Source organism: Pteropus alecto, unplaced genomic scaffold (genome assembly GCF_000325575.1).
Source record: "Pteropus alecto unplaced genomic scaffold, ASM32557v1 scaffold5, whole genome shotgun sequence".
NCBI classification, from domain to species: domain Eukaryota; kingdom Metazoa; phylum Chordata; class Mammalia; order Chiroptera; family Pteropodidae; genus Pteropus; species Pteropus alecto.
This window is the reverse complement of record NW_006441953.1, coordinates 5,485,248-5,498,967: the sequence shown is the minus strand read 5'-3', so window position 1 is coordinate 5,498,967 and position 13,720 is coordinate 5,485,248. Positions and strand designations below refer to the sequence as shown.

The 13,720-nt window shown below is 35.1% G+C and overlaps 1 pseudogene; it reads right to left on the bottom strand.

The window, feature by feature from the left end:
• Nucleotides 1-9,906: 9,906 nt before the first annotated feature.
• LOC102882494 lies at nucleotides 9,907-10,714 on the bottom strand (annotated as a pseudogene).
• Nucleotides 10,715-13,720: the final 3,006 nt, after the last annotated feature.

Genomic DNA, 13,720 nt, shown 5'->3' with positions numbered 1-13,720 from the left:
TGTCACCTTATATATCCCTCAGCACAGCATTTATCTCAGGATATTGTGACTAGAGGTTTATTTCTCTTACCTATTAGATTGTGAGATTCTTTACGGCAAACACCATATATATATCCATATATATATCCTGGGTCTAGAGCAGCATTTGGCATGTCGTAAATGCTAGACAGGGGTTTGTTCTGGGAATGATGGCATCCGTGCTGTACAGTTGGCTGCCATTTCTGTACTTATTCCCTGAGGGGCTGCTTCATGTGGATCCTGTTGTCTAGTGGGTGCTGATGTAGGAGGGTCATCCTATTGACTCAGAAAAACATACAAGGCAATGTGGATTTCAACCACAGAAGTTTCATTATAAAAATTCCATGTTCAAATTAAAAACCCTGTGTTAAAAACAGACCCAATCCATTCATGTTATGGAATCTCATTTGTAAAATCTATGAAATAAGTTTAAACACAGAGGTCAAATTTCAAAGTAAAAGTTCCATATTATGGTTAGGGTTTTCTCAAGACAGTGAAGATTTTGTGTATTCACACACAAACACAAACACACACTCACACTCACACATGTCTTTGGTGCTTGAGGTCATTTATGTAGTTATATATGCTCTCAATTTACATATGAAACATTACCAAATTGTTTATATTCGTGAATTGCCATCATAATTTTGACTTGACCTGTGGAAAATTTCTCCATGTAGGCACAGGAAGAGAAGCACCTCTATCGCAGATTTTAACTCACAAGCAGAAGTAAGTTATTAAAGGAATCAGAAGAGAATAAAAAGAGAAATAACCATGCTTCTGGTAGAAGAAAGGAAACATTGATTTAATCAATTGATTTACTTTTAAGTAAGAGGACAGATGTTTTCTGTTAGGTCCCTAGTGAAAATTCAGTAGGCGCCAGTGATACTTTAGGGCCAGTGGCTTCTGATAAAATTTGAAACGAAAGTCTGGGCTTTTCTTGCTAAATGGGCTTTTGCACAGCAGGCCTGTCACTGTGGTGCGATTTTTCTCTTAAACATAAGTTAGCCCTCTTTTCTCTATGCATCCATGCTCTCTCTTTCCCCACTCATTCAGTGTTGCTCTTTATCCCTTAGAGTAGGGAGATAGCATTATATTTTTATGCTGTCGTGTGTTTTGAAAATATGAATTGTGAAGAATTTAGTTCTCGACCTATAAATAGCTATTCGAATTCTGTATTTTCTGGCCCAGTGGTATCTTCTGATCTTTCCTGGGTTATAGCCTCTTCTTTGAGCTGTTGAGTTTGTAGAGTGGTTGAAGTGTTCGTTTCCTTGATGTTGTCTTTATACTCTGCCCCCAGCCTCTCTATGGAAACATTAACCAGAACCCCACACTCACTAAATCTTCAAAGGGTTCCCCCAATGGGTTCAGAGATTCCCCAAATGCCAGCTTTTCTTTTTTAGGTTTTAAAAATTGCTTGCAGTAAAATGAGCATTTTCCTTTTCATAAGCACTCCAATTATGTTAATAGTCTTAGAATTTCTGTGCTAAATACAATTTATTATGATGATTTTAAGTAATACATCATCTACTTTGCCATTCTTTTTGCCCAGACAGCCACCATCTCGCTCGCCATTTGACAAAGAACTCTGCCGACTGTAAACTGTTTATGATCAGAGAGTGTCCCATTACATTTTAGGTCTCTTTGCAGAACATGGTTCCTGATACATAGTAGGGGCATAGTAAATTCTGGCTTGAATGAAACCAGATACCTCCCTTATAATCACTTATTGGAACCCATGTGAAAGCAAGTGATCTCAGATCATTATAAAGTTCCTACTGAAGAAATCAAGATAGCCAAAAGACCAAAAGAAATTTGTTCCTTGCTCATATTTTTCATAATGAATTCTCCCCTTCTCACCTATATATTTTGTATTATCTGATAATCTTGATCTATATGTCCATTTGCTTGCAATCGGTCTGTTTTGACACAAAAGAGTGAAAATGTCTAGAACTATACAGTGACTATTTTGTAGAATAAACTAGTCTTGAAAACTGATATCATGACATTAGCAGGCTAAAAAAAAATCACTTTATAATCTAGTAATTTCCATTCTACAGAAAATAGAATGAGTGACCGTTTTCTGATACCGGCCCAGTATTGACTAGCACTTGCTTGGAACACTGTCTCATTGCTTGACTAAATTAAGTGCAGGGGATAATGAAAAAAAAGTATTAAGAGACATGGAAACTCTGCCATGATTCATTTCACAGTGCAGCTGTATTGGGTCTGTTCTGATTTTCACCCCTCAGTGTCATCCTTTATCCTGTCCCCAAAACTGAAACATCTGCAATACGAGCAGGAGTGTGTTTCCAGGGCAGGAGCCTAAGGAATGTTTATTTGAATGGAGCTGACTTCTTAGCCTCCCCAAGGGGCAGAGGTGTTGATAGTTTCCATCAGTAATGACCTCATAGGAAAGTCCTGTGCGTCTCAGAAGCCACCACCACAGCTGGCACTGATTGAGAGAGAAGCTGGAGCTTTAGTTTAGGTGGCCATTGAGACAGAGCTACCCCGTCTCCTGTCTGGGTAATCTGTGAGCCCCATTCTGGAAGCAGATTGGAGAAAAGCATGGAAGAAGACTCTTTCAAAACCACATCTGACCTCTGGAAACAGAAAGCATCTGATTCTCCAGCGTTAAAATATTTAATATACATCATTTAAAAATATTAAAATGACTTTCTTCCTTCTTAAAAAAACAATTAATTACTCATTAATTCATGTATTCCATCATAAATTAACCCAGACCCTGAGAGAAACTTCTATGAAGAAAGCACTTGTGAGGCAACAGGAAGACATTGGAGAGCAAAGCCAGCATCACCCTGCCCTCAGGAAGCTTTTAGTTCATGAGAGAGATGGGCCTTAATCAAATAATCACACAGCTGTACAGATGGAGAAGAATGAAAAGTAAGTTTAGGAGAGTAGGTTCATGAAGGCGTATAGCTCAGATGAACATGTAGCACTACTCAGAAAGCAGAGGTTACTTTTGTAACACACAAAACTGACCATATGACTTCTTCGCTCAAAGTTATTTTATAACTTTTCTTCATTAGCTAGAGGATAAAAATCTAAAGTGCTAAGTTTAGCACAAGATTCTGAGGAGGTGCAATAGTAAGTGCAGCTTTAAGATTCCATTTCCTGATTGATTGATGGTAGATTATCCTCCAACATGAGGAAGGAGAAGGAAATAACCTGCCAACAGAGGAAACTTTTTTTAAATCAGTTTCAAGTGGGATGATCTGAGGGTCATTTCCGAAAGCAAAAGGCCACTTCAGCTGCTCAGCATCCTCTAACACTGAGGCTAGGAGTAGGACCTACCGATAAAAGCTGTCCTTTATCGTGGTACAGAATCGGAAACAATTGTTTTACATAATAGATCAAATCAGGATGTACACTAAATTTTTAATACATTGAAGAGGTTTTTGTAAATTCCTTACCACTCAATTTCATTTTGAGTTGATTCAAATACAAATTCTAAGACTTTTTGTGTGAAGAGGTATTGACTGATATGAAAAACGCTCTAAATTTCCCACAAATGCCAAATAGCTTAGAATTTCCCTCATACTGTGGTTTTCTAGGAATGGTTTTTAGTTACCAATTTTTGTTCCCAGAACAATGTTGAGCACATAGCAGGGACTCGAAAAAATAATTGTTGATTTGAACTAACTTAATTTTTGTCAGAAATAAAGAATAAATGTTCGAGTAATTTTTATTGGTTTTATGTTTCAGTAATCTCTTCTGTGTCTAAATGATTAGAGAATGGAATATTTTGGCTTAATTAAATAGTTTTTACATTTATATTTTACTTAACAAAAATTATAAGAATTCAGTAGAAATGCTAACGCTAAAATAATAGTTGAGTTTGACTTTTTGTTACAGTCATTAAACTCCATTGTATAATGTTATAAGCAACATAGTTTTGGAATTTCTGGATGCCAGTATTCCATGTAATCATGTTTTCCACAAAAAGCCGTCACCTATAATATCATGTCCATACAACCAGAAATCAAACTATAAACGATCCTGAATTTTTCACTTTTATTTTATTGTTTTATATAGTAGCACATGCTGTTTAATTGTCAAAATGGTAAGTTAACATATAATATAGAATGTCTCTTCCTGTATTGAAAAAAATTTATCTTCTCCAGATGTATAACAAACCTTTTATGTTTTTCTATTTTGTCTGTAACTATGTAGTCATACATACCACTAGTGGTAGTTTTTTTAAAGATTCATTTGGAATTAAAATAGTCGAACAGAGAAAGAGTTCAAATATAATTTAGCACAAAGTCATAAAGTCAAGTCAAATTATACATGGCCAGCTTGAAACACAGACCAAAGCAAAGGGATTTTCACCATTACAACATGGGCTTGCAATAAAGGTAGTTTAATGAGATAGATCTCTCTTTTTTGTGAAACCAGGAGATCAAGAAATACTTGTTATTTTGTGCAAAACATTTAGAAAAAAAATATGGATGTTATGTTAAAGTTAGTTGTTAGAGTAAGGTTCCAGGAGCCACCAGGTTAAAAAAAAGTACAATTGTCATTATTATCTCTACTTTCAAGTTAAGCTCAGTCAGAAACAGCTGGAAACTTCATTCAACCACCCAACTAACCAAGCAGCTGCTCAATGAACTATGTTCCAAAGATTTTAACACTTTGCATGTGTTCCTAGCTTCCTCCCAAACCACGGCAGGTTAGTACAAAGCCAAGGGCCTTCAAGCACTCAGTTAATGGTAGTTGAGTTTAGCTGAATTAAATGGTATATATGACTTAGCCACTAAGTAGCTGTGTGACTTTGGGTAATGCCTTCAGCCTCTCTGGGGCTCTAAAATGTGACAACATTTTGAATTATAAAGTTATAAATCTTCTTGGGACCCACAAATCATCAAAGTTGAAACATGGTCTTTATTTTCTTTGGAACCAAGTATCCTTTTGCCGCAACAAAGGAAATAACCTGTACATTTGCCAGGCTGTACAGTTGTTCCATTTATTAGTATGTCACCTAGCATCACTTTAAGGCCTGGTAAGTTCTCAAGAAACAATTGCTGGTTATTTGACACTTTGTAATTTATTTCTCTCCACATTTAAAGAGGATTATCAGACACGGCCTCCACCATCTAGCAGAGTTTACCTGACTTTTGCTTGTCTTCAAAGATCACCTGGTATATAAAGTTAGGGCCAATTCTGCTGTTATTGCTTGTAGATATGGCCCCTAGTGGTTTTAATTAGGGTTTTTTTTTTTTTTTAGTAGGTATACTAATTCATACATTTAATGTAAGCTTAGCTTTTAAAAAACATTTCTGGGGAACTCTTGGGATATAATGGTGGTTGCATTGTAATGATAAGGCAAAAACTTTGTGCTGGATCCCCACATGCTATAATAAGTAAACAGAAAATTAAATGACAACATCTACGATATGAGTTTTTCTCATGTATTATCTAATTTAATTGTCATGCTAAGCCTGAAAGGGAGGTATGATTATCCTCATTTTTCAGGAAAGGAAAATTCCAGAGAGGTTATTGCTAACTCATTTATTTATTCAACATATATTTATTATATACCTCCTCTGGGCCAAACACTGCTCTAAGTTCTGGGAGAAATCAGTGGCGAGAAGTGAGTGGAACAAGATCCTTGCAACTGTGGAGTTGCATTCCTGGGAATGATGGTGGCAGGAAGTATTAGCATTAAACCAGTAAATGCAAAAGTAAATCATTTCAGATACTTTTAAGTTTATGAGGACAATGCAAGGTAATGTGATAGATTGCCTGGGGGAGGGAGGTGCTCATAAGAGTGGGTATGTGGGGGTTGCCTCTCTGAAAAGATGACATGAAAGTTGTAATCTAACTTATCTAAGTGGAATAACTAGGATTTAAGCTTAGTACTTTCCTAGTGTTAGATACTCAAAGAAAAACATTTATTTTAATAACATTTTCTATAGACACTAAAGTACTAACATGTCTATATTAATAACAGAAAAATCCAAGAAGTCTGTAAGTTGCTTTATCCTGTCTTGAGATTATTGGGGTCAAATAAAAAATGAAAAGAATGTAAAATCTATAAAGAATTATGTACACTAAAGCTTTCTTCTTATTGTGTGCCCTTGCAGTCTGGCATGGGGTGCATGCTGAGATAGGAAAAAAAGAAAAGAAATGAAAAACGTATGCAATTTCAATTGAAAAAATTAAGAATGTAGTGATTTATAGCCATAAATAAAATATAAGAGCAGTTATTCTTTATCTGCCCTCAAATGCCTTGAAGAAACAACCTTCCAAAGATGAAAGCTAAAATTGTCAATAATTCACTCCCTCATGAAAATGATGGTTAATATTTTCGTATATTCCTCACTAGGATTTTTTTTTCTATGCATATTTGAATAAAGCTAAATTCAAGTTTGTACATAAACTTTTTTACTTAACATTTTATTATGAGTCTTTTTTCATGGTTATTTAAACTTCATGAAACATAATTTGTAATGGCCCCAGAATAGTTCATCATATAGCTGTACACTAATGCAGTTCACCATTCCCCTATGTTCAACATATAGCTCCATCCAATTTTTTTTGACATTTTAAATAATGCTAAATTATGATTCATATACATATTTGTTTGTTTGCCTCATAATGTTTTTTAGTGAAATGATTTTCAAAAAAGTAAAATTCTCAAAAAAGTTTCAAAAAAGTAAAATTGAGTTTAGCTGAATTAAATGGTATATATGATTTAGCCACTCAAGTGAAATGATTTTCAAAAAAGTAAAATTCTCTTGTCAAAAATATCAAATTTTATTTATGAAAGCATTGAGAAAAAGTTGCTGGTAGTTTCAGACTCTCTTGCAAAGCCAAGTTTGACATCCTATTCAACATGTGCTAGTTTGAGTAACAGATGTACAAGTGGAAGTCCTGACTTGCAAACGAAGGTCCCAGTGGGAGCTGGTGGTCTCATCTTATCAAGTCTGATAGTTACTTTTCCAATATTCTTTTAATAAAACCTTTATTTAACCAAAATTTGAGTCCATGTTCAATGATAACTGATATTCATAGAATAATACTGAGACACTATGAAATCCTAATTTTAATGAATCTTATGTTCAGTAGAGTTTTGTATTATATATTTATAACATTGTATATTATTTGTATTTATAAATTTCTAACTCTTAATAAATAATAGTTCCTTTATATCTGTATAATACTTTTGTTTACTCACAATAATCAGCTGTTCATAAAAGCCCAGTCTCTAAACTTAGGTTTAGCAACAGAGGTTATTACATAGTATAATGCAATTTGTTCTTACTTAATTAAGTAGAATAGTTTTAGATGAGTGATACCCTCATTCTGTGTCATTTTTCTTTCCCCAAATAAGCTTTTCTCGATTTTATTTAAAACATTATTTATACTGAAGTCTGACAGAATAGCCATGAAGCCTGTCAGATGGTCTTAAGGGATTAGCAAATTATAATTTAGCTGAAAAATGACAATTTTAGCAGATCAGTGTTCCCCTCTGGAGGCTAAAAAATATGCATCAACTGCACTAAGAAGAGAGATGTTTATTCGAAACTTATCCAAACAATCTGAACCTCTTGAGTAGAAATCATGAAAAAAAGGATTTTTTCCACAGATTTCTAAATCACCTCTTTCTCACTTTTAGATATTCTAGGAACATAGATTCAAATAGCCCATCTGGCTTTGCTGCCTAGGGTAGAAGCAGAGCAGCAAATGATGTGAATGATGGAAAGGGAAAGAAAAGACAGGAGAACTCTATTAAAAATAATCTGAATTTGACTGATATTCATATTTAAGAGAGAAAGAAAAGAATATTGTACCTTAACTGAGGTATATTTGGAATCATTTGTGATATATAAGAACATTTAAAAATATAAAATTAAACTTTAAAGTACATAGATGATGAAATAAAAGCTGGTATAGAGCTCCTGAGGTTATATATCCAGTGTCACTTTCATTCTTTATCCATTTGCATTAGGCAATGGTAAATGTATAGTATTTTATTCAATGAGCTTATCTCCAGGTGTGGCTACAAGAGAAGAGGTTTCCTTGAAAATAGCCTATTTTACATTTAAGAATTTTCTCAAAGTCCAAGTTGAACAGAAGCTTAGTTCTTATAACGTAGGACATAGCCTGTGATGGAAAAACTACTGAAAAAAAAAATTGAATAGTAATTTTCCACTTATTGATTTGGGACTTTAGGAAAGTCAAGTCATGTTTCTGGACCTATTATTTTCCTCTTTTTAAAATGATAGGATTGGAATAGATTATTTACCTTTAAAATAACTTCTACTGCCTAACCCTTAAACAAATTCAAACCCTAAAATTTATAGTTACCTGATGCATCTTTTTATCTTATTGTTCTGTTTCTTTTTCCTTCCCCGTATTTTTTATTTATAATTGCTTGCATGTTTGATTCCTCCATGAGAGGCAGGAAAATAAATTAAACTTATGAGTCCTCTTTTCCCTATAAATTTCCAATGTACTTTTGTGCCTTTGCATAATATCTAATTGTTTTTCTGCATAGGAGAATTCCTAGCCCTATTTTTAACTGACTAACCAACATCTTTATAGTTCCCAATGGAACATAGCAAATAGAATAAACAAATGCATATGTAAGATCACTGAAACTCCATTGTTTAGTTTGTATGAGCTTCTGAGGTTATATATCCAGATTCTAAATCCTAGAGAGTTCAGATTTTAGCTTTTGCTTCTTAGAGTTTTTCCATAAAGATTAACAAACCACCCCTTTAAAATTTCCATTGTGAGCTGAGAGAAATGCTCATGATTAAAAAAAAAAAGATGTAAATATGATCTCACTGGATTCTTAGGGCTGACAGCCTAGAGAACTGTTTTTCTTATGCAAGCCCTCCCCTGGCGTGGGTGCTTTCTCTGGGGTCACTGAAGGACCGAGCTGTGATTAACCAAGCTTGCCACTAGAGGTCAGTGCTCACCATTCACAGAGGTAATGAAGCCAATGCAATGGCCTTTGGATGCTTAAAAGTCCTGAATTAGCAACAAATGAACAGGACAAACAGACTCATGGTCATGGACAATGGACTAGCAGTTACCAGAGAGGAAAGAGGAGGGGAGAGGTAGATGGGGTAAAGGGGGTTAAATATGTGGTGATAGAAAGAAATCTAGCTATGGGAGATGAACACACAGTGTAAAAATATATATGCCTTACCGTTAAAGTGTACAGCTGAAACTTATTAGATTTTGTTAACCAATGTCACCATAAAAAATTAATTAATTAATTAATTAAAAAAATAAAAAGTTGAAGAAAAAAAATAAAGTCTTTGTGCCATTAGTTGAGATTAAATGTATGCTGGATCCATTATGAATTGTGTATTATGTGTAGGCCTTCTTAGAACTAATTTAAACTTGGCTTATGATTATATTCAAGAATATTTTTCAGCATTACTTCTCATTCCCAGATATAAACCAAGTGTTTTTAGAAACTTTAACAAATTCCCGCTTCAGTAGGCTCTTGATTTTCCTACTTTCTCCTCTTTTGAAATGCTTTAATCGGCATCAATCTATTATAAACATAGGGTAAATGTAGAGGACAGGGTGGTGGTTCTTGAGGTACTTCCATAAGTTTCTTGTATTCCCACACAACCTAAAACACATCTTCACTTTTCTAATGTGGAGACTGGTCATTCTATCATTAAGCATTAGTTTTTGGAACCAAACCACTTTCCAGCAGCTCTTCCTCCTATAAATATTTATTTGCATTTCATATGACAGGAACTGCTCCTTGATGTTGAGCTTCAAAAATTTACTTATTTTAAATATTTCCCAAGAGAGATAATGCTGGGGCACAGTTTCCAGCTTATATTTATTTGACAGAGATTATTTGGCTTTTTTTTCAATTTGATGAGGCACTGTTTAATAATTGACCAGATTACAAAAATAACCATGGTAGATACCTTTGTTCATCCTTCTAATAAGCCTGTTGATCTGGTCTTCCCTGTTGCCAGCATCTCTACCTTCTACAAAATGGGTGATCTTTTGCTTCATTCCAAACCTTGTGGAGAAGACAACTTGAAGGGCCATAGGAAGTTGTTTGCTTCTTGAACCATTTTCCAATAGTATAGATCTCATGAATCAGATCCTCCATGCAGATGATGCCATATTTACCAAGAGAATGAGCAATCAATGTGTTATCTGTCAGGGCAATTCACTTTTTATTGATTTTGCCATAATGACACTTGTAGATCAATTCCCTAACTGACTTCAGGTTTGGGTACCTCCAGGCGATGTATGGCTCTGTGATCCTCAGTGTGTTAATGGAAGCCTTGTTGAGCTTAACAAAGGTGCCATTAAAAATCTAGCAAAGGCGCAGAAGCTTTAGCACCTTTCAGATCTTGGGGCTCACACTGTTGATGTCTCTGATCCTGATGACAAATGCCAATTTGGGTTCTGCAGGTACATAGAAGTTGCCAGCTTTTCTTGTCATCCTAGCCATCTGAATCTTAGTTCTGTACATCTGTCTATATTCTTTGTGATAATGCTTAGCTTTGTCATAGATAAGCTTCCTCCTTGCCTTTAGAAGCATCTTTTAGGCAAACTTCTTTCTCAGGTGCTTGATCTTCAGTTCTGCGAAATTCCTTTGCTTTTTCTTAAGGGTTTCTGGCACAGAAGGAAACTTCTTCTCTTCTGTGCCCTTCAGGGTTCCAGCTGGAAAAAAAGCCATTTGGCTTTTTTTTTTTTATTGTAGATCAATGACCTATTTTCCTAGGATCAGCCTTGGCAGTAAAAGCAAGAAGAACTAACTAATCTACTGTATATAAGGTATATCTTGGGTATATTATGTTATTTAATGTTCACAACAAGATCTGAGGTAGAATCTACATTTTATGGATGAAGAGTTTGAGTTTCAGAATTTAAATAACTTGCTCAAAACCACACAGCTTTTAAGAGAAAAGGCCACGATTTGAATTCAAGTCTGCTTTTCTTCAAAATCCATTTTTTTCCCAAGTATCAAATTGTCTACTGTGTTGTACATAATAAAATTATTTCCCCCACTCCCACCCTCCAATTCTCTATCCCTGCCGAGTATCTTTGCATTAAATATGTTTAGGAGTTGATGACTTCTAATAGTCACTATTCTAGCTTGATTTTCTAATGAGAAAGTGTCCTGACCCCAATACATTTAAATGTTAGCACGGTTTAGTGTCAAGTCCAGAATTGATGTTGAGTCAGGGTGTATAATCATTGTAGTGCCTCGTCTCCTTACAGTTAATTGAAACTCTAAAAGCCTAAGGGTCCTAGTATTAACATGAGCTGCCATAATAAAATACCATAGACTTGGTGGCTTAAACAATAGGAATTTGTTTCTCACAGTTCTGGGAAGATCAAGGTGCCAGCATAGTTGATTTCTAGTGAGGGTTCTCTCTCTGGCTTTCAGAAAGCTGCCTTCTCTCTGTGTCCTCATATGGTAGAGATGAAGTAACCTCTCTGGTGTCTCTTCTTATAAGGGCATAAATAGCCATGGCCCCTTCCTCACGACCTCATCTAAACTGAATCATCTCCCAAAGGCCCCATCACCAAATAACATTGCATTGGGGGTTAAGGCTTCAACATATACAATTTGGGGAGATACAATTCATAGTAACCCTGAATATTACGTACCAGCTATTTTTCCTTATCCAAAATATAAGGAGGGAAACTTTGGAAGGGGAAATGTTGTACAAGCATTTTACTTTTGTCCTCATACTCTATAATTAACTGGAGATGGTAGTGACATAGCAATTCTACTTCACTAGTCACCAAGCTCATTAAGAACAGAGCTTGGCCCTTCATTTATATCTGACTGACAACTACACATTAGTTGGCATGTGCATGTTGAAAAGTCGTGATCCTCTAGAGAACAGTACCACCAAACCTGCCTTTCTGGTGTGGTTAAGCGCTATGAGGAGTATATCTAGGCTTCCTGAAGTTTTCAATTTTTTAAAAAATTTAAACCGAATTTATTAAGGTATAATTTATATCCAGTAAATTAACATTCATGTCTAAAATTCACATTTTAGGTGTTAGGTATTGTCAGATGTATATAGTCATGTATATTCTATCACAACTATAATAAAAATAATATTTCTTTCCCTTGTGCCCTCCCTTTTGTAGTCAGACCCTTTCTTCCACAACTAGGCCCTAATAATCACTAATCTAATTCCTGAATATAGTTTTGCCTTTTCCAGAATATCATATAAATAAAACCACATAGTATCTCACCTTTTGGATCTGGCTTCTTTGCTGAGATTCCTCTGTGTTTTTGCACGTATCAGTAATTCTTATTATTGCCAACTAATATTCCATTATATAGATATATCACAATTTGTTCATTCATCAGTTGATATTTAAGTTGTTTCCGGTTTTTGATTATTTTGAATAAAGTTATTATATATATTATGAACTGAATGTTTGTGTCCCCCACCACACACACCCATTCACACATTGAAGTGCTAACCCCCAATGTGACTGTATTTGGAGATAGGGCCTGTGAGGAGGTGATAAAGGTCAAATGAGGTCATATAGGTGGTGCCCTTATAAAAAGAGACACCAAAGCTTCCTATCTTTTTCTCTCCCTGAGCTCACGCTGAGATTCAGAACATACTGTGTTATGAGTGCAAAGGCTTTGTAATAATCAACTGTAAGGTACGAATGAAAATCTTTCAATTGAAGTCCCTCGGATTTCAGTGCTTTCAGTAGGAGAGTGTGACAAATGTCTCTCACTAAGATGCATGACAATTTGTTAGAATCTGGAATACATGGTCACATTACTTCAATACACATAGTAAAAATAAACGATTAGATAAAAGACAAAATGACTCAGTAGTTACCATGGCATTAGGGAAAATGTTTTTATTGTAGACTAAGAACTTAGAGACAAGAAACGAAGGGCATCTTCTAACTGGAAGATGATAATGGGGAGATCCTCTAGAGATTACTTTTTTTGGTTTTGTTATTGTTAACATTTTAGTAAATTGTCTGAGTGATACAACCTCCAACTGAAGCTGATATCAAGCTATTTCAACTATAAGATATCAGACTCATGGAAATCAATTTAAGGGTAAATTCTCAGATAATGTAAATGTAGACAAACTGATGGATAAACCTTAATGTGTATATATAGATAAGAGATCTATTTTTCTAAAAAAAGTGTAGAACTGATGGCTTCAAGGTTTTAGTTATGCCCCAAGAAAGTGACCTAAGAACGATTGCAGTCTGATTCCCCAAGGCACCAACCCAATGGCCTGCCTCATGAAGAAAACTGGAAATGAATCAGAAAACATCATCCTATAATTGTGTAAGAACTGAAATACTATATATTCTCCAGGTCACTGCTCCTCAGTCAAAATAGAGCTGGAAGACTCCCAGAGAACAATAAGTAAAAATGATCAAGGGGTTTCTATATGAACATCGATTCAAGAAATTAGGATGCTTTAGGCTAGAAACATGAAAGCCGAGAGGGGATATGATCAAAGCCTTAAAGTTGTCAAGTCTATGGCTAGGTGGAACACAGGCTTGTTCACAAAATCACGAAATATAAGAACTAAAAGGCCTGGTGCTTGACATATTGTATTTAAGGTATTACTTTGTAGCTAAGGCAGTGTATTTAGTGAGTACGTTTTTTTAAACTGCGAGTAAGGCTAAATGAATTATTTCGGCAACAATGATTATTGATGGTTGGTATAGCCAT